The sequence below is a fragment of the Garra rufa genome, chromosome 1 (assembly GCF_049309525.1).
Source record: "Garra rufa chromosome 1, GarRuf1.0, whole genome shotgun sequence".
NCBI classification, from domain to species: Eukaryota; Metazoa; Chordata; class Actinopteri; order Cypriniformes; family Cyprinidae; genus Garra; species Garra rufa.
This window is the reverse complement of record NC_133361.1, coordinates 97,813,047-97,839,263: the sequence shown is the minus strand read 5'-3', so window position 1 is coordinate 97,839,263 and position 26,217 is coordinate 97,813,047. Positions and strand designations below refer to the sequence as shown.

General features: G+C 46.5%; 1 protein-coding gene and 19 non-coding genes across 20 annotated transcripts in view; all 20 read right to left on the bottom strand.

Moving 5' to 3' along the window:
* LOC141322809 (uncharacterized) overlaps window positions 1-26,217 on the bottom strand; it is a 73,815-nt gene that overhangs the window by 20,036 nt on the left and 27,562 nt on the right. The gene's annotated exons all lie outside the window — the stretch shown is intronic.
* On the bottom strand, window positions 11,132-11,221 carry trnar-ucu (transfer RNA arginine (anticodon UCU)). The gene is given in 2 exon segments: window positions 11,132-11,167; window positions 11,185-11,221. It is a non-coding gene; the product is annotated as a tRNA-Arg (tRNA).
* Window positions 11,821-11,894, bottom strand: trnat-agu (transfer RNA threonine (anticodon AGU)). The gene has a single exon. It is a non-coding gene; the product is annotated as a tRNA-Thr (tRNA).
* trnat-cgu (transfer RNA threonine (anticodon CGU)) lies at window positions 12,491-12,565 on the bottom strand. The gene has a single exon. It is a non-coding gene; the product is annotated as a tRNA-Thr (tRNA).
* On the bottom strand, window positions 12,721-12,810 carry trnar-ucu (transfer RNA arginine (anticodon UCU)). Its single transcript is given in 2 exon segments — window positions 12,721-12,756; window positions 12,774-12,810. It is a non-coding gene; the product is annotated as a tRNA-Arg (tRNA).
* On the bottom strand, window positions 13,399-13,472 carry trnat-agu (transfer RNA threonine (anticodon AGU)). The gene has a single exon. It is a non-coding gene; the product is annotated as a tRNA-Thr (tRNA).
* On the bottom strand, window positions 14,548-14,621 carry trnat-cgu (transfer RNA threonine (anticodon CGU)). The gene has a single exon. It is a non-coding gene; the product is annotated as a tRNA-Thr (tRNA).
* trnar-ucu (transfer RNA arginine (anticodon UCU)) lies at window positions 14,777-14,866 on the bottom strand. Its single transcript is given in 2 exon segments — window positions 14,777-14,812; window positions 14,830-14,866. It is a non-coding gene; the product is annotated as a tRNA-Arg (tRNA).
* trnat-agu (transfer RNA threonine (anticodon AGU)) lies at window positions 15,466-15,539 on the bottom strand. The gene has a single exon. It is a non-coding gene; the product is annotated as a tRNA-Thr (tRNA).
* Window positions 16,136-16,209, bottom strand: trnat-cgu (transfer RNA threonine (anticodon CGU)). Its single transcript has one exon. It is a non-coding gene; the product is annotated as a tRNA-Thr (tRNA).
* Window positions 18,152-18,225, bottom strand: trnat-agu (transfer RNA threonine (anticodon AGU)). The gene has a single exon. It is a non-coding gene; the product is annotated as a tRNA-Thr (tRNA).
* On the bottom strand, window positions 18,822-18,895 carry trnat-ugu (transfer RNA threonine (anticodon UGU)). The gene has a single exon. It is a non-coding gene; the product is annotated as a tRNA-Thr (tRNA).
* Window positions 19,051-19,140, bottom strand: trnar-ucu (transfer RNA arginine (anticodon UCU)). Its single transcript is given in 2 exon segments — window positions 19,051-19,086; window positions 19,104-19,140. It is a non-coding gene; the product is annotated as a tRNA-Arg (tRNA).
* trnat-agu (transfer RNA threonine (anticodon AGU)) lies at window positions 19,740-19,813 on the bottom strand. Its single transcript has one exon. It is a non-coding gene; the product is annotated as a tRNA-Thr (tRNA).
* On the bottom strand, window positions 20,410-20,484 carry trnat-cgu (transfer RNA threonine (anticodon CGU)). The gene has a single exon. It is a non-coding gene; the product is annotated as a tRNA-Thr (tRNA).
* Window positions 20,640-20,729, bottom strand: trnar-ucu (transfer RNA arginine (anticodon UCU)). The gene is given in 2 exon segments: window positions 20,640-20,675; window positions 20,693-20,729. It is a non-coding gene; the product is annotated as a tRNA-Arg (tRNA).
* On the bottom strand, window positions 21,318-21,391 carry trnat-agu (transfer RNA threonine (anticodon AGU)). The gene has a single exon. It is a non-coding gene; the product is annotated as a tRNA-Thr (tRNA).
* trnat-cgu (transfer RNA threonine (anticodon CGU)) lies at window positions 21,988-22,061 on the bottom strand. The gene has a single exon. It is a non-coding gene; the product is annotated as a tRNA-Thr (tRNA).
* trnar-ucu (transfer RNA arginine (anticodon UCU)) lies at window positions 22,217-22,306 on the bottom strand. Its single transcript is given in 2 exon segments — window positions 22,217-22,252; window positions 22,270-22,306. It is a non-coding gene; the product is annotated as a tRNA-Arg (tRNA).
* trnat-agu (transfer RNA threonine (anticodon AGU)) lies at window positions 22,906-22,979 on the bottom strand. The gene has a single exon. It is a non-coding gene; the product is annotated as a tRNA-Thr (tRNA).

Sequence of the window (26,217 nt, the reverse complement as noted above, 5' to 3'; positions counted from 1 at the left end):
GGGCTGAAGCAGTAGGACATCTGGGGATTTCTCGCCTACTCTTTTAGGAATACTGAGGTTTCGGACGCACTTCTTTCTTCACGTACTCTTTTTTTCCTACTATATAGTAGGTAAGTGTCATGATCGGGGCTGTGGGTTTTCCCTCAGCCACCTGAGGTCGCTGTTTGCACTCACTCCTCTGATTCTTCACGTCTGTTTTGTCATTAGCACTGATCACCCACACCTGTTCACAATTACTATCAGGACTATAAGTATCATCTCCACTCACTCTGCATTCATGTCTGCATTGTCTCGTGTTTGGTATGTTCTATGTTCTCTGGATCTTTGACCGTGCTCTTGATTTTGTTATTTTGTGTTTAAGTTTACGTCCAGTTTGTGCCGTGTTGGCCTTTTGGTTTATGTTTATTTATTTGTTTATTATTAAATACTACTCACTCTGCATTTGGACCCAGACCTCATCCTTGTTAAACGTGACAGAATGCAGACATCCACAGTGGGTCCAGCGGGTGAGAGGTCTTTCGAGGCGGCGTCAGCCGCTCGCTTCGAGACCATCTACGCCTGTTTAGCGGCGATGGATGCCCTTAATGCTGAGGCGGCGCGGACACGCCCCTACTTTATGGCGAGGGCAGAAGCGTTTTTTCGAGGGAGGGCGTCCGCTCTCTCTGTTCCGGACGCGGCGGTGACCGCTCTCTCTGTTCCGGACGCGGCGGTGACCGCTCTCTCTGTTCCGGACGCGGCGGTGACCGCTCTCTCTGTTCCGGACGCGGCGGTGACCGCTCTCTCTGTTCCGGACGCGGCGGTGACCGCTCTCTCTGCTCCGGACGCGGCGGTGACCGCTCTCTCTGTTCCGGACACGGCGGTGACCGCGCTCTCTGTTCCGGACGCGCCGGTGACCGCGCTCTCTGTTCCGGACGCGGCGGTGACCGCTCTCTCTGCTCCTGACGCGGCGGTGACCGCTCTCTCTGCTCCTGACGCGGCGGTGACCGCTCTCTCTGTTCCGGACGCGGCGGTGACCGCTCTCTCTGCTCCTGACGCGGCGGTGACCGCTCTCTATGATCCGGACGCGCCGGTGACCGCTCTCTCTGTTCCGGACGCAGCGATGACCGCTCTCTCTGCTCCTGACGCGGCGGTGACCGCTCTCTATGATCCGGACGCGGCGGTGACCGCTCTCTCTGTTCCGGACGCAGCGGTGACCGTGCTCTCTGCTCCTGACGCGGCGGTGACCGTGCTCTCTGCTCCGGACGCGGCGGTGACCGCTCTCTCTGTTCCGGACGCAGCGGTGACCGTGCTCTCTGCTCCTGACGCGGCGGTGACCGTGCTCTCTGCTCCGGACGCGGCGGTGACCGCGCTCTCTGTTCTGGACGCGACGCGGCGGTGACCGCGCTCTCTGTTCCGGACGCGGCGGTGACCGCGCTCTCTGCTCCGGACGTGGCGGTGACCGTGCTCTCTGCTCCGGACGCGGCGGTGACCGCTCTCTCTGCTCCTGACGCGGCGGTGACCGCTCTCTATGATCCGGACGCGGCGGTGACCGCTCTCTCTGTTCCGGACGCAGCGGTGACCGTGCTCTCTGCTCCTGACGCGGCGGTGACCGTGCTCTCTGCTCCGGACGCGGCGGTGACCGCGCTCTCTGTTCTGGACGCGACGCGGCGGTGACCGCGCTCTCTGTTCCGGACGCGGCGGTGACCGCGCTCTCTGCTCCGGACGTGGCGGTGACCGTGCTCTCTGCTCCGGACGCGGCGGTGACCGCACTCTCTGTTCCGGACGCGGCGGTGACCGTGCTCTCTGCTCCTGACGCGGCGGTGACCGTGCTCTCTGCTCCGGACGCGGCGGTGACCGCGCTCTCTGTTCTGGACGCGGCGGTGACCGCGCTCTCTGTTCCGGACGCGGCGGTGACCGCGCTCTCTGCTCCGGACGCGGCGGTGACCGCTCTCTCTGCTCCTGACACGGCGGTGACCGCTCTCTATGATCCGGACGCGACGGTGACCGCTCTCTCTGTTCAGGACGCGGCGGTGACCGCTCTCTCTGCTCCTGACGCGGCGTTGACCGCTCTCTCTGTTCCGGCCGCGGCGGCTTCAGCTCACGTTCCTCTGGCGGGGGCGTCAGCTCACGTTCCTCTGGCGGCGGCGTCCGCTCACGTTCCTCTGGCGGCGAGGCCAGCTCACGTTCCTCTGGCGGCGAGGCCAGCTCACGTTCCTCTGGCGGCGTCCGCTGACGTCCCTCTGGCAGCGAGGCCAGCTCACGTTCCTCAGGCGGCAGCGTCCGCTGATGTTCTGCTGGCGGCGAGGCCAGCTCGCGTTCCTCTGGCGGTGAGGTCCGCTCACGTGACTCCGCTGCATGGGCCTGGCCCGCCATCCCTCCCCCTGATGCACCTTCCACCGTTCCTCCTCCCTCCAGAATTTTGGTTTTGGGAACGTCTGGAAGCCGTTCCCTAGAGAGGGGGTAATGTCATGATCGGGGCTGTGGGTTTTCCCTCAGCCACCTGAGGTCGCTGTTTGCACTCACTCCTCTGATTCTTCACGTCTGTTTTGTCATTAGCACTGATCACCCACACCTGTTCACAATTACTATCAGGACTATAAGTATCATCTCCACTCACTCTGCATTCATGTCTGCATTGTCTCGTGTATGGTATGTTCTATGTTCTCTGGATCTTTGACCGTGCTCTTGATTTTGTTATTTTGTGTTTAAGTTTACGTCCAGTTTGTGCCGTGTTGGCCTTTTGGTTTATGTTTATTTATTTGTTTATTATTAAATACTACTCACCCTGCATTTGGACCCAGACCTCATCCTTGTTAAACGTGACAGTAAGTAGGCATATTCGGACACACTTTAAGTATACGTACGCCCGAATCTCGCGAGAATTAGTGCATTCGCCTACTTATTCTCGCCTACTCTTTTATAAATACTTAGGATTCGGACATACTACTTCACTCGCCTATTGCTTTTCCCTACTATTTAGTAGAGAAGTAGGCGATTTCAGACGCAGCCATGACACAGACAAGAGAGAAACATGGTTGGTTGAGACAACACATAACATAGAGTCCATATTGGAGTGCCCTCTAGTGGGGCTGACAGGCACTCCGTAACAACTCTATATTTATCGAATTGTATAGCCTCTTCAAATTTGGCTCCCAAACTCTGGAATAGCCTTCCTGATAACGTTCGGGGTTCAGACACACTCTCTATGTTTGATTCTAGATTAAAGACTCATCTCTTTAGCCAAGCATTCACATAATGTATCTCATAACGTTGTACTTCAGTTACATCTGATCAAATGCACATCAACTTTCTTCAGCTTGGGCTAACCACATAATTTTTGCTAGCAGCTATGCTAGTTATTTGTTTCTCTTTTTCTGCCACAGGATTTCCAACCTGTGGTAACTAGGAATTACACAAGATTCTGTCTGGATTCATAATACCCGAGAAGAGATGATGCCCTCAGAGGACCGCCGATGATGCCAGCCTTGAAACAACATACAGCAGCACTACACAAATTTTCTACAAGTTTGATTGCAACACATTATCATTGCTATTAGTGTTCAATATTTGTTTTTTATAACACCATTACTGTTTTTAACATTTATATCACATGTACATCGACTTAACATACAGTAGTCACCACTAATAAGCTACTAAATATATTGTAGTAGCCTACATTTTTATACAGCTGCGATTTGTATTGTGAAAAGCGCTGTACAAATAAACTCGAATAGATTTTAGAAAAAAAAATTGGACCAAAGTTGGTTTGGTGCAGGGTACTTAGTTTTACAAAAATAAAGGTAGCTTAACAGCGTGAACAGGTATACATCTCTTGTATGTGTAGAACAGCATTGTGTAGAACAGTAATCAAAACATTTGTACATAAATTGAAATTTTATAATATTAATAATAAATGATTGTAAATATTTAATTACAATTACAGCATGACATTGCTAAATCATTCCTTAAAGGAGAACTCCGGTGTGATATTGACCTAAAGTGTATTGAATCATGATACCGCGTGTGAACGTACCTTGCATATCTCATCTCGTCTTGTCCACTGCTGTCCGAAATCTGGGGTCAGTTAGCCGATGCTCACAACAGCTTGTCAATGAGATCAATGGGGCATCGAAGCAGTCATGTAAATAAATCACTGTTTTACGCCATTTACGAGGCACAAAGTAGCGCCACACTTCATCGGTAGACTTCCAAGGGCCTCGACATTTAAAACGAGACATTGAGAACTCAGAAAAAGCACCGGTAGTTTATTTACGAGAAGATTTATACAGACAGTAAATGCAAGATGTAAAGCGAGCGCCGCCATCTTGAATGTAGTCACATTAAGTCGAGTGACGAGCAGGAAGGAACGTATCAGGTTTTCAACTTAACAGGTTGTAGTTTCCTTCCTGCTCGTCACTCGACTTAATGTGCAGGAAGGAACGTATCAGGTTTTCAACTTATCAGGTTGTAGTTTCCTTCCTGCTCATCACTCGACTTAACGTGACTACATTCAAGATGGCGGCGCTCGTTTAACATCCGGCAGTTACTGTCTGTATAAATCTTATCGTAAATAAACTACCGGTGCTTTTTCTGAGTTCTCAATGTCTCGTTTTAAATGTGGAGGCCCTTGGAAGTCTACCGATGAAGTGTGGCGCTACTTTGTGCCTCGTAAATGGCGTAAAACAGTGATTTATTTACATGACTGCTTCGATGCCCTATTGACTCTCATTGACAAGCTGTTGTGAGCATCGGCTAACTGACTCCAGATTTCGGACAGCAGTGGACAAGACGAGATGAGATATGCAAGGTACGTTCACACTCGGTATCATGATTCAATACACTTTAGGTCAATATCACACCGGAGTTCTCCTTTAATTATTGTACAGTATTATTTACAAGGTTGATATACATTATTTACACAGTTAACAGAACAAGTGCTGTAACATTTTTGTTACAGTTTTGTTGTAAGCAGGAGGGCGTCCACCAGCAGATGGCTTCCAGGGAGTGTGGTGTTCTTCCACAAGTTGGCGAACAAGATTTTCACTGAACTTTTGGTATGTCAGGCTAGAATCCTGCTTCACCTTATAAACGATGAATGCATTGTGAACTGCAAGGTCCTCAAAATGGAAGAACAGTTTCTTGTACCATTGCTAGTATAGCCAACAAAACTGTCCATCATGTCAACCTTATCCACAGCACCCATTTTCTTGTTGTAGTCCAGCACGCATTGGGGTTTCATTTTCTCATCTCCATCAGTGTGGTCTATCTTTCCAGAGGCAGGGTGTCTACAGGTTTGACCAAGTTAAATTTAAGACATTAAGACTTTTTAATACCATTTCAAAAAAAATTTAAGACCAAATTGAAAGTCCCGCAAAAGTCTAGCACAAAACTATGAAGATATTTTAAATTATTATTTTATTTAACTGATTATTCTTGGGAATTTTCAACAGAAAACACTATTCCAGAAGAAGAAATTATTTTCTATCCCATGACAAAGTCAAGGCTCTCACACACTTTGAAGCCAATGTAACAGTGTATCAAACACGGATTTTGAGTCATGGATTGGATCATTTTTCGGATCAGCAAAAAAAAAAAAAAAGTTAGTTTTTTCCTAATTACTGAATGCTTACTTTAGGTAGGCTACTTCTCATCCACAACAAAAACTACTATCTGAACTAAAGTTCAGTAACAAAACAAGAACAATTACACAAATGACAAGTGTAAATGAATACAACATAAAGTTAGTAATAAAATCAATAACACTAGTATTCAGGAGGGAAAATTTAATAATTAATTGTAAAATAACTAGTGTTTCTCAATGCAGGTATTTATAGGACGTTGTCTCGTTAAGGCCAAATGCATGAACCGAATACTGGCATGCATCTCTTTCTAAGCTGTTTCGGTTAACTGAAGACATAAACGACTGTTAAACAGAATACCAAAACGGGTATTAAGACATGACTTGGTATGTACGTTTCCGTTCAAATAGCAGTTAAAGAGGAATCAATCTGTGTGAATTGCGCCGCGCGCCTCTCTCTCCTCTCTCTCTCTCTGCGCGTGCTCGCGTCAGGTGTGTAAAATGTAAAAACATGTGCTAATTATAAACTTTTACTCTATGATGGTTAAACTTAACAGTTAATCTGCGAATCAAATGCGTGTAGTTGGGCGGAAACCCGCTAAATCTGGCAACGCTGAGGCATTGTCAAGCAAGCGCGTGTCTAGCAACAGAACAGATTTAGAACCTGCGCAGGAGATTCTCCTCAAAACGATAAACTTTTCCTTTTCAAAGTGTAAAAAATGTAAGACCCTTGGGTTTAGATTTAAGACAAATTAAGACATTTAAAGGCCTTATTTTAGGACAACGGAATTTAAGACTTTTTAAGGATCCGCGGCCACCCTGAGAGGGTGACATCTCTGCTGAGTGGACCGTTGTCAGCATGTGGATATCTCGTTTGTCATGCCACTTCACTGCCAGCATTTCTTTACAGCTTTTGAAGATTGTCTCCCCATTGGACATCTGGTCTTGGAAGCATGGCATGCCCTTTCTGTTGGCCCCTTACCGTTCCATAACCCCCAGTTTTGGCTCTCAGCAGGTGATGGAGGATTGAAGTACTTGTGTACCAATTGTCCATGTACAGTGTGTGCCCTTTCCCCAGATATGGCTTCAGCAGTGTCAACACAACTGAGCCAGACACACCAAGTCCTGGAGTATTTGTGATGTCTGTACTGGAGCCAGTGTAAACTATCACATTGTGGACGTACCCAGTCAGACCATCGCACAGCATGAAGAGCTTGATCCCGAACCTCTTCCTCTTTGATGGAATGTACTGCCGAAATCTAAGCCGGCCTTTCCACAGCAGCAGTGACTCGTCGATGCACAAGTCCCTGTGAGGAGCGAACATCTTTTCAAAAGTAGCCATTAGAGAGGTGAAAACACTTCTAATTTTATTCAGAGGATCTCTGAGGTTTGCTGTGGCATTGTTAGCAAAGTGGAGGGCCCTCAGTAACAGTTGGAAGAGATCCAGAGAAAAGAGAGTGGAGAAAAACGGCGTCTGTATTACTGGATCAGTTGTCCAGTAATCTTTCAAGGACCTTTTTCTTACCAGGCCCATAAGAATGACTGCTGCAAGAAATGTGTAAATTTCATTTACAGTTGTTTCTGACCATTTTGCCAGCTTCCCAGGGATAGTATCTGACTCTTTAAGCTGATGTGCATACCTGTTGGTCTCCTCCACCACTTGCTCATTCATAAACAGTCTGAAACATTCTGCCTCAGAAGGATTTTTCACACAACCTTGAACACCTGCGGCAGAGTTGTCAAAGTCCAGGTCTGGTGGAGAGAATGGATCTGATGTCCAGGTTGGAAAAAAGTCCTCCACAACAGCGCCCTCACTGGCAGGGCCGGCATTGTCAGGGATCGCCGGCAACTCAGAACGATCACAGTCTGTAAGGTTTTCCGGGAGGTGAGCTTCTTCATCACTGTCTGAGAGCTGCCGGATTCAGCGTCCGAGTGGAAAAGAATGTCCAAAATCTCATCACGAGTAAGTTTTCTTTCCATTTTTACTTTGAAGTAATGTGGTCGGCATTGAGGAGAGACGTCACAACCCGCCAATCAATCCCGCAAAAAAACATCCCCGCGTACTCTGTCATAATGCATAGTGATGCCGTCAGCTGTCAAGGAAGCTATGTTTTTTTTATAGTATAGTAATATGTAAACAATAGCCTGAACTATAGTTATGTGATGCATCATGTGACAGTGTTTCATTGATATATTTGACTTATATGCCCCATAAAATAAAAAACATAAAATAAGCACATTGTGAGCGTGTAAACACTGTTTGAGTAAACGTATATGACAGCTGCTCATCAAAACAAACTGTGAGCATAGGATGCCTGTGTTTCATTAATAAATTAGCATTATTGTGCTAATATGCACTATGAACTTTTGTTGTGGTGCTTCTTAGACGGTCTGAGTGTTCGTGACAATAAGCACATTGTGAGCGTGTAACATTTACATTATTGTGGTTATATGCTCTGTAATCTTGTGTCTGGTTCTTCTGTGACGATTTGTATATGATATAAAATAAAAGCTCAAGTGCCTATAAACACTGTTTGAGTAGCTAGTTGTGCAGATATATGAACAGCCTTTATCACGCTTGCCTCTCTGTGTTGGCATAAGAGGCCGATTTGAAATTTTGAATTTGTCAGTTGCGTGACGTCACAGAACGTTCTAAATCCCATATGTAGGACCGTACTCCCAGGGGCACAGAAATTAGAATCCCGTTTGTGGGACCGTACAGCGTGACGTCACAGAACGTTCTAAATCCCATATGTAGGACCGTACTCCCAGGGGCACAGAAATTAGAATCCCGTTTGTGGGACCGTACCGCTCAAAGGGTTAAGGCTGTAGGCTCCAAGGACATTGTTTGTTGCAACCTTGCGCAACATTTTGTTCACAGACGCACCTGGGTTTATTCCCCCAAGGGACTGAAGGTAGTTATTCTGATTAAAATAAAGAAAGGAAGAAAGAAAGAAAAAGAAAGACTGTTATTTATAATAAAAGAACATGACAGCATGACAATATAGGTTTCACAGACGAGGCTTTTATTAAGCCAGGATTAAATTCAGATATTGTCTTGTGGACTATATAAACATCTGTTATGTGAAAAAGCTTTAGGGAAAAATTTAGTTCCTATTATTTTTTGCATTATTAATATTTTGCGGATTCGGTTAGGTATAAGCCTATGTTAAGGTTTCTTAGAAAACAAACAAACAACAAGAGTGCAAAATGCAGAATAGCTATTAGAGTTGAACATAACTGGATAAAAGTGGCCTATGACGGGTTGAAATGCAGGGCTATAATATGTCTTTTAAAAGTGGAACATGGATATATAACGGGTGTACTGTGAAAAAAGTTTTATATTCTTGGTATTGTTTCCTAAGGTTTCCAGGGATGTATTACCATCTTGGCCCTTTTTTCTTTGTTTTCCAATTCTCTGTCAAGGATCTGCAGTTCCTCCACAGTTTGGCACGGTCCATTTTCCAGGAATTCCACGTCTTCCTCTGTCACAGTCACAGCTACAGTAGCCAGTATTGGTCTCTGCATAGCCAGGATGTCTTGCTGGTTCTCAACAGTCTCTTGGCGCTTTTTTAAGACTTTTGTGCGATAGTCTGTTAAGTAATATTGCAGATTGCTCCTTGACTGTACAATATTATTTTAAATAATGTGAAGAACAAAACTTGACTTACTCTTTGTTGCTGAGTTAGAATATTGAGGCTCTTCAATCAGGAGCTGCAAAGCAGCTGTGGCATTAAAACTAAATTTTACTCTAACTAGAAAAATAATTACAATAAATATAATATGGTGAATTTTAGTAAAATACCTTCAAGGGGTCATGATATGCTTGGCAGTTGGGACTCCAGCAGGGATTCATCTGCTGCACAAAAAATATCCACATAGACTAGGCATTTTCCACACTGGTTTTCAAAGTCCACTCTTCTGCAGAGTTTAACTCCCTAATCTAGCACACCTGATTAAGATAATCAAGGTTGATTAACTGAATGAATGAGGGCAAATTCCAAATGGAAGTGCACATCCCTACGCCCTACTCCCTCCAAAGGGCAGATCCCTTTGAAGTGAGTTCTTTTAAGGGAGTAGGGCATTTCTGTCTCTTTTAACCGTTTGGAACTCCCTTGGCGAAGGGAATGACTGACGAAATGTTACCTTGACAACGCTGCGCAAACGTGATCACTAACGGAAATCACTTCCGTGAAGTGACCATGGAATGTTCCCTTCGCTAACGGCCTTCTGGAAGGGCCCTTCGTGAAGGGATTAAGTTGCTCACTTTCGTTTGGAACGTCCCTACAAATGGCGTCCCCTTCTAGAAGTGCCCTTGAAGGGCGCAAAATAGCCGTTTGGAATTCGCCCTGAAATTCACTGATAATTGAAGGAAGGTGAGTTTGATCAAGGTTGGAGCTAAACTGGTTTGACCCAATCTCACATTATTTGAATTGTGTGATATTGTGTCCTAAAGAAGTACATGGATGAAAGACTAGAATTTATGTCCTCTCTCTTTTACAAAATTTTGAGGATTGGATTTGAGAACCACTGTATTATATGCTTTTTTTAAACACACACACACACACACACACACACACACACAATCCCTTCTCTATCTCATTCACACACACACACACACACACACACACACACACACACACACACACACACACACACACACACACACACACACACACACACAATACCTTCTCTATCTCATTCACACACACACACACACACACACACACACACACACACACACACACACACACACACACACACTTAACCTAATTCACATTTTATAGGTTTCTGCAGTTTGGGAGCTCGTTGGAGTTGATTTAACTGCTCTGCTGAAAGAAAACTGCTGAAACCATCCTCGGCTGATTCGCTGGTTTTAGCTGGTCAACCAGCCTGGTTTTAGCCTGGTTTTGGCCACTTTCCCAGCTTGGCCAGGCTAGTCTTAGCTGGTCAGACCGGGAGACCACCAGCTAAAACCAGCCTGGGAGACCAGCTAAAACCAGCTACTTCTATCTTAAACCAGCTAAGACCAGCCAACCAGCCTAGGCTGGTTTTAGCTGTTTTTCTCAGCAGGGCGGACCATTACCTGAAACTGCGCGAGGCTTTCAATACATCTTCACAGCTACAGACTACTTCTCAAATTGGGTTGAGGCCTTTCCTTAAAAAAAAACAGCTGCTTAAGGATTAAACTGGGTTATAGCCTAAAAACGTACTACAAACAAAAAGGTATCTGTTTCTTCTGGAAGACCAGAAATTTGATCAACATCATAATATATACAAATAGATAATATATACAAATAGATGAATTAAACCTGTCGCTCATATCTTTTAAATTGTTGCTCTTGTTTTAACGTCGTAGATCACATGATAACGCCATCATGGCGGATCGCATTCATACTCGACGAGATTTGGCTGTAGAGTAGGTACTCTTTTAGTGCTTGTTAAGTACCTACTTATTGAAATTAAGTACCTACTCATTAAGTATGCGATTTCGGATGCAGCCAGTGTCTACAAATTTCTACTCCCTGAGGGCAACTCTGCACAGTATGAGAGTTACAAGAAAGCCAAAAGCCACGACTCTGGTGGGACTCGAACCCACAACCTTTGAATGGCCTCATCTGGCAGTCTAGAAGTCCAATGCACTATCCATTGCGCCACAGAGCCCTGTAGGTATGCCAGGCTGGGCCACTGAGCCCTTTTCTTACAGATTTGTGCCTGTCCAGCTCGGCTGAGTGGCACGCTGTGTGGGCAGAAAGACAGGTCCTCAGGTCTTTGCACAATTTAGGCATGGCTCAAAAACAGAGTCTCGTCGGGATCTCCCATCCAACAACGAGGCCAGAGAGAGCCACTGATGGAAAGGCACCGCTGGGATGCGCTTTGACCAGCTAAGCCACGGCGCCTCCTTGGTGGGACCAGTTAGCCTAGGATCCTATCCTTCAAAAGCAGGTGAGAGGGTAGTTTTGCAAGGGAAACCGCCCGCTGTCCTCGAGCTTCTATGTGTCTCCATTCGCCGTCCATTCGCCGTAAAGCACGACGTTGGCTGTATTGTGGCGCGCAACCAGAGGCATTGCTCGGATTCAAACCCAGGCTGACCTTCCGGGTCTGTGGCCGTCCAACGGTAAGAGAGCGCGTTCTCTCTCTGCAGGACGGACAGGCCCTCGGGTCTCTGCACAATTGCAGTGTCCAGTGTCGTTTGAAAGGCAGAGGCACTGTAAGGGCCTCAGGTCCAAGGGAGGGCAAAAAGGTCCAAGCTGCCATTTGCAAGGCACCGCTGGGATTCGAACCCAGGATCTCCTGTTTACTAGACAGGCACTTTAACCAACTAAGCCACGGCGCCAACCCGCATGTTAACTGTGGGGATGGCGTCTTAGACGATGCATGAATAAACACTTCGTACGTCCTGCTGCCTCCACTTGATGCAAGACAGTGATTGCCATACCTCACTGAATTGGTTCTTGGGCATGTTTTGCTACCTTTTAAATATGATTGACCTTTTCTTTAAATCAATTTACGCTGAGAACAAGAGGCCTCCAAATGGTTTCTGCTGTCCGATTGCAACATTGCGCATGATGGGCTTAACAAAATAGTAAAAAGCACGACTCGAGCTCCTCTGTGTCCCCATTTGCCGTCCATTTTTTTGGTAAACACAAGCTCGGCTGTACTGTGGCGCGCTACCAAAGGCATCGCTGGGATTCGAACGCAGGATCTCCTGTTTACTAGACTAGCCGGGCAGCACGTTCGCCCTCCGGGAGGGCGACTCAGACGATCCAGGCTTCCAGAGAATAGGCCAGGGGTTGGCTGACCGGGCGCTGGACAGCTTTAAGGCGTTTGCCGACAACTGAGTCGGGGTGGTTTGCAAAATTAACCACTCGCTATCCCTGTTTGCAGGTCGCTTTTGAAAAGCTTACGCTTGCTGGACTGGAAAATCGTCCAAGGCACCGCTGGGATTTGAACTCCAGGATCTCCTGTTTACGAGACAGGCACTTTAACCAACTAAGCCACGGCGCCAAACCGCATGCAAGGCTGTCGGAAGGGTTACTCCAAGGGTCAAAACATCCAGAGGCTGGCCAGGTGCTGGTACGCATAAAAGAGAATGTCTACAAATTTCTACTCCCTGAGGGCAACTCTGCACAGTATGAGAGTTACAAGAAAGCCAAAAGCCACGACTCTGGTGGGACTCGAACCCACAACCTTTGAATGGCCTCATCTGTCAGTCTAGAAGTCCAATGCGCTATCCATTGCGCCACAGAGCCCTGTAGGTATGCCAGGCTGGGCCACTGAGCCCTTTTCTTACAGATTTGTGCCTGTCCAGCTCGGCTGAGTGGCACGCTGTGTGGGCAGAAAGACAGGTCCTCAGGTCTTTGCACAATTTAGGCATGGCTCAAAAACAGAGTCTCGTCGGGATCTCCCATCCAACAACGAGGCCAGAGAGAGCCACTGATGGAAAGGCACCGCTGGGATGCGCTTTGACCAGCTAAGCCACGGCGCCTCCTTGGTGGGACCAGTTAGCCTAAAATCCTATCCTTCAAAAGCAGGTGAGAGGGTAGTTTTGCAAGGGAAACCGCCCGGTGTCCTCGAGCGTCTATGTGTCTCCATTCGCCGTAAAGCACGACGTTGGCTGTATTGTGGCGCGCAACCAGAGGCATTGCTCGGATTCAAACCCAGGCTGACCTTCCGGGTCTGTGGCCGTCCAACGGTAAGAGAGCGCGTTCTCTCTCTGCAGGACGGACAGGCCCTCGGGTCTCTGCACAATTGCAGTGTCCAGTGTCGTTTGAAAGGCAGAGGCACTGTAAGGGCCTCAGGTCCAAGGGAGGGCAAAAAGGTCCAAGCTGCCATTTGCAAGGCACCGCCGGGATTCGAACCCAGGATCTCCTGTTTACTAGACAGACGCTTTAACCAACTAAGCCACGGCGCCAACCCGCATGCTTACTGTGGGGATGGCGTCTTAGACGATGCATGAATAAACACTTCGTACGTCCTGCTGCCTCCACTTGATACAAGACAGTGATTGCCATACCTCACTGAATTGGTTCTTGGGCATGTTTTGCTACCTTTTAAATATGATTGACCTTTTCTTTAAATCAATTTACGCTGAGAACAAGAGGCCTCCAAATGGTTTCTGCTGTCCGATTGCAACATTGCGCATGATGGGCTTAACAAAATGGTAAAAAGCACGACTCGAGCTCCTCTGTGTCCCCATTTGCCGTCCATTTTTTTGGTAAACACAAGCTCGGCTGTACTGTGGCGCGCTACCAAAGGCATCGCTGGGATTCGAACGCAGGATCTCCTGTTTACTAGACTAGCCGGGCAGCACGTTCGCCCTCCGGGAGGGTGACTCAGACGATCCAGGCTTCCAGAGAATAGGCCAGGGGTTGGCTGACCGGGCGCTGGACAGCTTTAAGGCGTTTGCCGACAACTGAGTCGGGGTGGTTTGCAAAATTAACCACTCGCTATCCCTGTTTGCAGGTCGCTTTTGAAAAGCTTACGCTTGCTGGACTGGGGTCCGTTCTTCGTACCTCGCTAACTAAGTTAGCTGGATTTGATTGTTGACGATTTTGCGTGATCTTGGATCGCTCGGTTCTTCGAAGCTCATCCGGGACTTGCTGTCATAGCAACAGGTGCGCCAGTTTAAACCTGCTCTGGAGCAGGTTTATTTCATGTAAACAGGATTTAGGCTGCGGTACCTGTCGGGTTATGATTGGTTGAAATGGCGAGGTCACATCTGATTGGTTAAAGAGCACGACTATATATATATATATATATATATATATATATATATAGCCTATATATCAGAGGTTCCAAAAAATATTTGGCAGCACAACTGTTGATATTATCCAACATTGATCATTCTAATGATAAATCAGCATATTAGAATGATTTCTGAAGGATCATGTGACACTTAAGACTGGAGTAACAGCTGATAAAAATTCAGCTTTTCATCACAGGAATAAAGGTACGAAGAACGGACCCCTGGACTGGAAAATCGTCCAAGGCACCGCTGGGATTTGAACCCAGGATCTCCTGTTTACGAGACAGGCACTTTAACCAACTAAGCCACGGCGCCATACCGCATGCAATGCTGTCGGAAGGGTTACTCCAAGGGTTAAAACATCCAGAGGCTGGCCAGGTGCTGGTACGCATAAAAGAGAATGTCTACAAATTTCTACTCCCTGAGGGCAACTCTGCACAGTATGAGAGTTACAAGAAAGCCAAAAGCCACGACTCTGGTGGGACTCGAACCCACAACCTTTGAATGGCCTCATCTGGCAGTCTAGAAGTCCAATGCGCTATCCATTGCGCCACAGAGCCCTGTAGGTATGCCAGGCTGGGCCACTGAGCCCTTTTCTTACAGATTTGTGCCTGTCCAGCTCGGCTGAGTGGCACGCTGTGTGGGCAGAAAGACAGGTCCTCAGGTCTTTGCACAATTTAGGCATGGCTCAAAAACAGAGTCTCGTCGGGATCTCCCATCCAACAACGAGGCCAGAGAGAGCCACTGATGGAAAGGCACCGCTGGGATGCGCTTTGACCAGCTAAGCCACGGCGCCTCCTTGGTGGGACCAGTTAGCCTAGGATCCTATCCTTCAAAAGCAGGTGAGAGGGTAGTTTTGCAAGGGAAACCGCCCGCTGTCCTCGAGCTTCTATGTGTCTCCATTCGCCGTCCATTCGCCGTAAAGCACGACGTTGGCTGTATTGTGGCGCGCAACCAGAGGCATTGCTCGGATTCAAACCCAGGCTGACCTTCCGGGTCTGTGGCCGTCCAACGGTAAGAGAGCGCGTTCTCTCTCTGCAGGACGGACAGGCCCTCGGGTCTCTGCACAATGGCAGTGTCCAGTGTCGTTTGAAAGGCAGAGGCACTGTAAGGGCCTCAGGTCCAAGGGAGGGCAAAAAGATCCAAGCTGCCATTTGCAAGGCACCGCTGGGATTCGAACCCAGGATCTCCTGTTTACTAGACAGGCGCTTTAACCAACTAAGCCAAGGCGCCAACCCGCATACTAACTGTGGGGATGGCGTTTTAGACGATGCATGAATAAACACTTCGTACGTCCTGCTGCCTCCACTTGATGCAAGACAGTGATTGCCATACCTCACTGAATTGGTTCTTGGGCATGTTTTGCTACCTTTTAAATATGATTGACCTTTTCTTTAAATCAATTTACGCTGAGAACAAGAGGCCTCCAAATGGTTTCTGCTGTCCGATTGCAACATTGCGCATGATGGGCTTAACAAAATGGTAAAAAGCACGACTCGAGCTCCTCTGTGTCCCCATTTGCCGTCCATTTTTTTGGTAAACACAAGCTCGGCTGTACTGTGGCGCGCTACCAAAGGCATCGCTGGGATTCGAACGCAGGATCTCCTGTTTACTAGACTAGCCGGGCAGCACGTTCGCCCTCCGGGAGGGCGACTCAGACGATCCAGGCTTCCAGAGAATAGGCCAGGGGTTGGCTGACCGGGCGCTGGACAGCTTTAAGGCGTTTGCCGACAACTGAGTCGGGGTGGTTTGCAAAATTAACCACTCGCTATCCCTGTTTGCAGGTCGCTTTTGAAAAGCTTACGCTTGCTGGACTGGAAAATCGTCCAAGGCACCGCTGGGATTTGAACCCAGGATCTCCTGTTTACGAGACAGGCACTTTAACCAACTAAGCCACGGCGCCAAACCGCATGCAAGGCTGTCGGAAGGGTTACTCCAAGGGTCAAAACATCCAGAGGCTGGCCAGGTGCTGGTACGCATAAAAGAGAATGTCTACAAATTTCTACTCCCTGAGGGCAACTCTGCACAGTATGAGAGTTACAAGAAAGCCAAAAGCCACGACTCTGGTGGGACTCGAACCCACAACCTTTGAATGGCCTCATCTGGCAGTCTAGGGCCCGGTTTTTCAAAATGTTTAATCCGGACAAAATTGATCCGGATTTAGTAATCCTTTTTTTTGCGATCCGTGATCACGTAATCCAGCTTACTTTTGAGCCAGTTTTTCAAAGCAACATCGGATTGGATCAATCTGATCCGGATAGGAACTTTTCAGGATCACCAAATCTGGATAACCAGTGCTCAAACAGGATAGTAAATCACAATGTAGAACTATAGATATGTAAAGAGCAACAAGTAGAATAGCCAGTGTCGGGTCAATATAAGTTTATTTTTATTTGAAATGAAAACACACCCATTTAAAAAAAAAACTAAAAACAAGAAAAAAAACCCACCCCATCCTCTTCCAGCAGTCCGCTCATCTGAGACCTACAACACAAACACTGTACAGTGAGGATATTTATAAGTTTCAAATATAGATGTATTGAATAAAAAAAAAGACTTAATGTCAAATAATAATTTCAAAAATCAGTGATTGCCATTCTTTGCATATTTTTGGTTATTAATCATTGCATGCATCACTAATAAATATTCTAAAAACAAAAAATATTTCCGATTGTGATGAAAATATATATCAATTAGTGACAGAATAAAATTTATTGTTTTTGGTAAATTTTGACAGCTGTTTGGGGGATTATTTTATGAGGCCAAACTCTTTCTACTTTGCTGTAGGCCTATACTGAAAGGCTGAATACATTAAAGCCTACCTAATCACTGTAGCCTGACGGATGAACAAATAAAATTAAAACCTTATGAATAAATAGGATATCTTGTAAGATACTGCATGATCCAAATATAGTATTATTTCATACATTTTTAAAGTTTTCATTACATTTTGGGCATGAAATCCACGCTGAATCCACCCTTCTGATGGGATCAGTTTAATCCAGATTTTTTGGATCAAAGTGATCCAAATCCTACAAAAAAGTTCTGAAAAACCCAAACTAAAGGTTTTATCTGGATCAAAACCAAGATTGGATTACATGATCTAATCCGATTATGTAATCCATTTTTTCTTTTGAAAAACCCATTTTCAAGATTTGATCCAATCCGTTATCCAAAATCCTAGTGGATTACTTTTGAAAAACTGGGCCTAGAAGTCCAATGCGCTATCCATTGCGCCACAGAGCCCTGTAGGTATGCCAGGCTGGGCCACTGAGCCCTTTTCTTACAGATTTGTGCCTGTCCAGCTCGGCTGAGTGGCACGCTGTGTGGGCAGAAAGACAGGTCCTCAGGTCTATGCACAATTTAGGCATGGCTCAAAAACAGAGTCTCGTCGGGATCTCCCATCCAACAACGAGGCCAGAGAGAGCCACTGATGGAAAGGCACCGCTGGGATGCGCTTTGACCAGCTAAGCCACGGCGCCTCCTTGGTGGGACCAGTTAGCCTAGGATCCTATCCTTCAAAAGCAGGTGAGAGGGTAGTTTTGCAAGGGAAACCGCCCGCTGTCCTCGAGCTTCTATGTGTCTCCATTCGCCGTCCATTCGCCGTAAAGCACGACGTTGGCTGTATTGTGGCGCGCAACCAGAGGCATTGCTCGGATTCAAACCCAGGCTGACCTTCCGGGTCTGTGGCCGTCCAACGGTAAGAGAGCGCGTTCTCTCTCTGCAGGACGGACAGGCCCTCGGGTCTCTGCACAATGGCTGTGTCCAGTGTCGTTTGAAAGGCAGAGGCACTGTAAGGGCCTCAGGTCCAAGGGAGGGCAAAAAGGTCCAAGATGCCATTTGCAAGGCACCGCTGGGATTCGAACCCAGGATCTCCTGTTTACTAGACAGGCGCTTTAACCAACTAAGCCACGGCGCCAACCCGCATGCTAACTGTGGGGATGGCGTCTTAGACGATGCATGAATAAACACTTCGTACGTCCTGCTGCCTCCACTTGATGCAAGACAGTGATTGCCATACCTCACTGAATTGGTTCTTGGGCATGTTTTGCTACCTTTTAAATATGATTGACCTTTTCTTTAAATCAATTTACGCTGAGAACAAGAGGCCTCCAAATGGTTTCTGCTGTCCGATTGTAACATTGCGCATGATGGGCTTAACAAAATGGTAAAAAGCACGACTCGAGCTCCTCTTTGTCCCCATTTGCCGTCCATTTTTTTGGTAAACACAAGCTCGGCTGTACTGTGGCGCGCTACCAAAGGCATCGCTGGGATTCGAACGCAGGATCTCCTGTTTACTAGACTAGCCGGGCAGCACGTTCGCCCTCCGGGAGGGCGACTCAGACGATCCAGGCTTCCAGAGAATAGGCCAGGGGTTGGCTGACCGGGCGCTGGACAGCTTTAAGGCGTTTGCCGACAACTGAGTCGGGGTGGTTTGCAAAATTAACCACTCGCTATCCCTGTTTGCAGGTCGCTTTTGAAAAGCTTACGCTTGCTGGACTGGAAAATCGTCCAAGGTACCGCTGGGATTTGAACCCAGGATCTCCTGTTTACAAGACAGGCACTTTAACCAACTAAGCCACGGCGCCAAACCGCATGCAAGGCTGTCGGAAGGGTTACTCCAAGGGTCAAAACATCCAGAGGCTGGCCAGGTGCTGGTACGCATAAAAGAGAATGTCTACAAATTTCTACTCCCTGAGGGCAACTCTGCACAGTATGAGAGTTACAAGAAAGCCAAAAGCCACGACTCTGGTGGGACTCGAACCCACAACCTTTGAATGGCCTCATCTGGCAGTCTAGAAGTCCAATGCGCTATCCATTGCGCCACAGAGCCCTGTAGCTATGCCAGGCTGGGCCACTGAGCCCTTTTCTTACAGATTTGTGCCTGTCCAGCTCGGCTGAGTGGCACGCTGTGTGGGCAGAAAGACAGGTCCTCAGGTCTTTGCACAATTTAGGCATGGCTCAAAAACAGAGTCTCGTCGGGATCTCCCATCCAACAACGAGGCCAGAGAGAGCCACTGATGGAAAGGCACCGCTGGGATGCGCTTTGACCAGCTAAGCCACGGCGCCTCCTTGGTGGGACCAGTTAGCCTAGGATCCTATCCTTCAAAAGCAGGTGAGAGGGTAGTTTTGCAAGGGAAACCGCCCGCTGTCCTCGAGCTTCTATGTGTCTCCATTCGCCGTCCATTCGCCGTAAAGCACGACGTTGGCTGTATTGTGGCGCGCAACCAGAGGCATTGCTCGGATTCAAACCCAGGCTGACCTTCCGGGTCTGTGGCCGTCCAACGGTAAGAGAGCGCGTTCTCTCTCTGCAGGACGGACAGGCCCTCGGGTCTCTGCACAATTGCAGTGTCCAGTGTCGTTTGAAAGGCAGAGGCACTGTAAGGGCCTCAGGTCCAAGGGAGGGCAAAAAGGTCCAAGCTGCCATTTGCAAGGCACCGCTGGGATTCGAACCCAGGATCTCCTGTTTACTAGACAGGCACTTTAACCAACTAAGCCACGGCGCCAACCCGCATGTTAACTGTGGGGATGGCGTCTTAGACGATGCATGAATAAACACTTCGTACGTCCTGCTGCCTCCACTTGATGCAAGACAGTGATTGCCATACCTCACTGAATTGGTTCTTGGGCATGTTTTGCTACCTTTTAAATATGATTGACCTTTTCTTTAAATCAATTTACGCTGAGAACAAGAGGCCTCCAAATGGTTTCTGCTGTCCGATTGCAACATTGCGCATGATGGGCTTAACAAAATGGTAAAAAGCACGACTCGAGCTCCTCTGTGTCCCCATTTGCCGTCCATTTTTTTGGTAAACACAAGCTCGGCTGTACTGTGGCGCGCTACCAAAGGCATCGCTGGGATTCGAACGCAGGATCTCCTGTTTACTAGACTAGCCGGGCAGCACGTTCGCCCTCCGGGAGGGCGACTCAGACGATCCAGGCTTCCAGAGAATAGGCCAGGGGTTGGCTGACCGGGCGCTGGACAGCTTTAAGGCGTTTGCCGACAACTGAGTCGGGGTGGTTTGCAAAATTAACCACTCGCTATCCCTGTTTGCAGGTCGCTTTTGAAAAGCTTACGCTTGCTGGACTGGAAAATCGTCCAAGGCACCGCTGGGATTTGAACTCCAGGATCTCCTGTTTACGAGACAGGCACTTTAACCAACTAAGCCACGGCGCCAAACCGCATGCAAGGCTGTCGGAAGGGTTACTCCAAGGGTCAAAACATCCAGAGGCTGGCCAGGTGCTGGTACGCATAAAAGAGAATGTCTACAAATTTCTACTCCCTGAGGGCAACTCTGCACAGTATGAGAGTTACAAGAAAGCCAAAAGCCACGACTCTGGTGGGACTCGAACCCACAACCTTTGCATGGCCTCATCTGGCAGTCTAGAAGTCCAATGCGCTATCCATTGCGCCACAGAGCCCTGTAGGTATGCCAGGCTGGGCCACTGAGCCCTTTTCTTACAGATTTGTGCCTGTCCAGCTCGGCTGAGTGGCACGCTGTGTGGGCAGAAAGACAGGTCCTCAGGTCTTTGCACAATTTAGGCATGGCTCAAAAACAGAGTCTCGTCGGGATCTCCCATCCAACAACGAGGCCAGAGAGAGCCACTGATGGAAAGGCACCGCTGGGATGCGCTTTGACCAGCTAAGCCACGGCGCCTCCTTGGTGGGACCAGTTAGCCTAGGATCCTATCCTTCAAAAGCAGGTGAGAGGGTAGTTTTGCAAGGGAAACCGCCCGGTGTCCTCGAGCGTCTATGTGTCTCCATTCGCCGTAAAGCACGACGTTGGCTGTATTGTGGCGCGCAACCAGAGGCATTGCTCGGATTCAAACCCAGGCTGACCTTCCGGGTCTGTGGCCGTCCAACGGTAAGAGAGCGCGTTCTCTCTCTGCAGGACGGACAGGCCCTCGGGTCTCTGCACAATTGCAGTGTCCAGTGTCGTTTGAAAGGCAGAGGCACTGTAAGGGCCTCAGGTCCAAGGGAGGGCAAAAAGGTCCAAGCTGCCATTTGCAAGGCACCGCCGGGATTCAAACCCAGGATCTCCTGTTTACTAGACAGGCGCTTTAACCAACTAAGCCACGGCGCCAACCCGCATGCTTACTGTGGGGATGGCGTCTTAGACGATGCATGAATAAACACTTCGTACGTCCTGCTGCCTCCACTTGATACAAGACAGTGATTGCCATACCTCACTGAATTGGTTCTTGGGCATGTTTTGCTACCTTTTAAATATGATTGACCTTTTCTTTAAATCAATTTACGCTGAGAACAAGAGGCCTCCAAATGGTTTCTGCTGTCCGATTGCAACATTGCGCAAGATGGGCTTAACAAAATGGTAAAAAGCACGACTCGAGCTCCTCTGTGTCCCCATTTGCCGTCCATTTTTTTGGTAAACACAAGCTCGGCTGTACTGTGGCGCGCTACCAAAGGCATCACTGGGATTCGAACGCAGGATCTCCTGTTTACTAGACTAGCCGGGCAGCACGTTCGCCCTCCGGGAGGGCGACTCAGACGATCCAGGCTTCCAGAGAATAGGCCAGGGGTTGGCTGACCGGGCGCTGGACAGCTTTAAGGCGTTTGCCGACAACTGAGTCGGGGTGGTTTGCAAAATTAACCACTCGCTATCCCTGTTTGCAGGTCGCTTTTGAAAAGCTTACGCTTGCTGGACTGGAAAATCGTCCAAGGCACCGCTGGGATTTGAACCCAGGATCTCCTGTTTACGAGACAGGCACTTTAACCAACTAAGCCACGGCGCCAAACCGCATGCAAGGCTGTCGGAAGGGTTACTCCAAGGGTCAAAACATCCAGAGGCTGGCCAGGTGCTGGTACGCATAAAAGAGAATGTCTACAAATTTCTACTCCCTGAGGGCAACTCTGCACAGTATGAGAGTTACAAGAAAGCCAAAAGCTACGACTCTGGTGGGACTCGAACCCACAACCTTTGAATGGCCTCATCTGTCAGTCTAGAAGTCCAATGCGCTATCCATTGCGCCACAGAGCCCTGTAGGTATGCCAGGCTGGGCCACTGAGCCCTTTTCTTACAGATTTGTGCCTGTCCAGCTCGGCTGAGTGGCACGCTGTGTGGGCAGAAAGACAGGTCCTCAGGTCTTTGCACAATTTAGGCATGGCTCAAAAACAGAGTCTTGTCGGGATCTCCCATCCAACAACGAGGCCAGAGAGAGCCACTGATGGAAAGGCACCGCTGGGATGCGCTTTGACCAGCTAAGCCACGGCGCCTCCTTGGTGGGACCAGTTAGCCTAGGATCCTATCCTTCAAAAGCAGGTGAGAGGGTAGTTTTGCAAGGGAAACCGCCCGCTGTCCTCGAGCTTCTATGTGTCTCCATTCGCCGTCCATTCGCCGTAAAGCACGACGTTGGCTGTATTGTGGCGCGCAACCAGAGGCATTGCTCGGATTCAAACCCAGGCTGACCTTCCGGGTCTGTGGCCGTCCAACGGTAAGAGAGCGCGTTCTCTCTCTGCAGGACGGACAGGCCCTCGGGTCTCTGCACAATTGCAGTGTCCAGTGTCGTTTGAAAGGCAGAGGCACTGTAAGGGCCTCAGGTCCAAGGGAGGGCAAAAAGGTCCAAGCTGCCATTTGCAAGGCACCGCTGGGATTCGAACCCAGGATCTCCTGTTTACTAGACAGGCGCTTTAACCAACTAAGCCACGGCGCCAACCCGCATGCTAACTGTGGGGATGGTGTCTTAGACGATGCATGAATAAACACTTCGTACGTCCTGCTGCCTCCACTTGATGCAAGACAGTGATTGCCATACCTCACTGAATTGGTTCTTGGGCATGTTTTGCTACCTTTTAAATATGATTGACCTTTTCTTTAAATCAATTTACGCTGAGAACAAGAGGCCTCCAAATGGTTTCTGCTGTCCGATTGCAACATTGCGCATGATGGAAGCTGGGGAACAATAGTCTGTTAAGGGGGGGGGGGAGAAAAGGAAGGGGGGGGGAGAAAAGGAAGGAGGGGGGAGAAGAGGGGGAAAAGAGAAAAAGAAAGAAAAGAGAGAGAGAAAAGGAAAAAATGAGGAGAAAAGAAGTGAAAGGGAATTTTATCTCTTTGTCCTTTATAGCAATGTTTTTGGAGTGTATATTTACAATAAATTATCTGAAAAAAAAATGTTTTCTCTATTTTCCTGTACATTTATATGGGGGTAAGGATGATCACAAGCTTCCCAGTTCATATTACAGTGTTGCCATACATTGAAGTGTTTACTGAATGTTTTATTTATCAGTAATTATCACATAAATAATGTCCAAATGAATGAAATCAATTTTGAAATGACAAATTAATATTTTATTAGATTTATATTACTGATTATTGATATTTTATTCAAAGTTTTTGCACTTTAAATATATTTTCGGCTGTAGTTATGTTCTAAAACTTACAGTACAAAAAATTGTACATTTATGTATTAAATCATCCCCAAATTTATCAACATTTTTAAAAGGGCGTATAACTGTTTAATGATACTGTAACAATGACAAACAAAAAGAGTTATTTGATCATGACCAAACTTTTATTTTTCAATCAGTCAAAGCCAATTATTCATTATTCTTTTTTTTTTTTTTTTACATTTTTATTCTTGTAGTTATGTTGCATGTGCAGAAAACAGAATATTACCTCTTAATAATAATTTGCAAGTGCAAAAGAACAGAAAACAGAACTATACATATAAACAAAACCGTCCAATGTCCATGGCTCTTGTGCATTAACTGCAAGTGAAAAGAACAGAAAGCACAAAACAATACAAATGAATAAAACTTTAAAATATTAATGACTCCTGTCCTGTGCATGTTTTGCAAGTACTAAAGAACAGAAAACCAAACTATACTATTAAATAAAACTGTCTTAATGTCCATGGCACTAGTGCATTCATTGCAAGTTCAAAAGAACAGAAAGCAGAAAACAATGCACATAAATAAAACTTTATCCCCTTTCTTTTTTGGACTCTTATGGATGGCACAGAGCTTGAAATGGTCTCTATCAGGAGACAACAATCTGGCCACTGGGCACGTGGGGCAGTGGTGGTGGATGTATGCCTCTTCACGCTCTCCACCCCCGAAATCCAGCAGGTTCTGCCAACTATATTGCTCACCTAAGCAGAGAGAGCATATAATACATGGCAAATGAGAAAACAAAACAAGTGGTAGTGTTAACATATGACAGGTCAAGAAGAGAAACTGACCTGATGGTTGGTGAGAGCCAGAGATGGCTGATTCCTGAGCTCCACAAGATACTCTGCAAGGCCGTCCACTTTGTCCAGCACACCAGCACTAGCCAAAGCCTGTGAGAAAAATACAACAAAAAGAAAAAAAATTAAATCAACAACATTATGAGTACAGTGAAGTGGGACAAAAAACCCAAAACAAATAAATATATATATTTTTCTAGATGTTTTTTTTTTTGTCAACTTCAGACAAAAAGCAACAGGTCAGCACAAATTATTATGTTTTCCCTAGAAATTTTACAGTATTACATAAAACATAATTACATACATACATTAAACGAGACATTTACATACCACAGACTCGTCAGGGGATGCTGAGGCACCTGGCGTGAAGGAGGCATCAGGCTGAGTGGAGGACAGAGAGAAGCTTGGGTCATCAGTAAGACTCGACTCAGTAATGTCAAGTGTTTGGTCCACCCTGAAGCCCTCGTCTTCTTCATCCTCACCTTAATCCACATCCTCCAGCATGTTCTCTGTCTCTTCTGAGTCAGGGTCCACTACCAGGGGCTGTCCAGTCTGACGCAGGAGGTAGTCAACACCAAGCAGCTCTCCTATGAAAAAAATAATAATAAAAGAAAACACACAAATACAGGATCAGTCAAAAGTTTGGACACATTACTATTTTTAAAGTTTTTGAAAGAAGTGTCTTATGCTCATCAGTCCTGCATTTATTAAATAAAAAATATAAAAAACATTAATAATATTATAAAATGTTAATACAGTTTAAATTTACAGTTACATGTACTTTAAATTTTTTTTGTCATCAACGCTGAATAAATTTAGCAATCATTTTAGAAATCAGTAAAAAGTTATATTAAGAACAGCATTAGAAATCAAATATGAAATCTTCTGTAACGATACACAGTACTGTTCAAAAAAATTTTTTTTAAAGAAATTAATTCTGTTGTTTTTAACTTTTTATTCATCAATGAATTCTGCAAAACGTATCACAGTTTTCATTAAAAAATAAATACAAATATGCAGTACAAATTATATTGCTGTTTTTTCTGTATTTTGGATCAAATAAATGCAGGCTGAATGAGCAAAAGACACTTCTTTCAAAAACATTAAACACAGTCATGTGTAAATATGTTTGACAAATAATGTACACATTCATATTCTACAATGAGATACAGGTAACTTTACCTTCTGGCAGAGGTTGTACAACTTCTGCTGCCGTGGTGCTGGTCTGTTGCCTCCAGAAGGACAAAACCCCAGAGCTGGCAAAAGTCCTCAACCTGGCCATCCACTCGCCATCACCCATGACCTTGTGGCAATTATGCATAATTTACTGTTATTACTATAGTAAATACATATAGCATGTATTAATCACAATGTGAAATAAAGTGCATTGTTAGTTAATCACATTAAATGTTAATTAGAAATGATAATGTCTACAACTACACATATTTTTTAAATCCAAATCAAACTTTAAATAGAATAGATGTGTTTACTATGCAAAACTACAGGCAAATGGTGTTTTATATATGTAAGATTATAGGTTAATCATGGAAACAAAACATGATTACTACACTTTCACTAAAGTAAAAGCATGGTAAATTACTTGATTATTTATATTAAGACTGTGTTTACACTTAAAGAACGGGTAAACTGAGTTTAATAAGTACGATTACAGGCACAATTATGTTTAATATGTGAGATTTTAGGC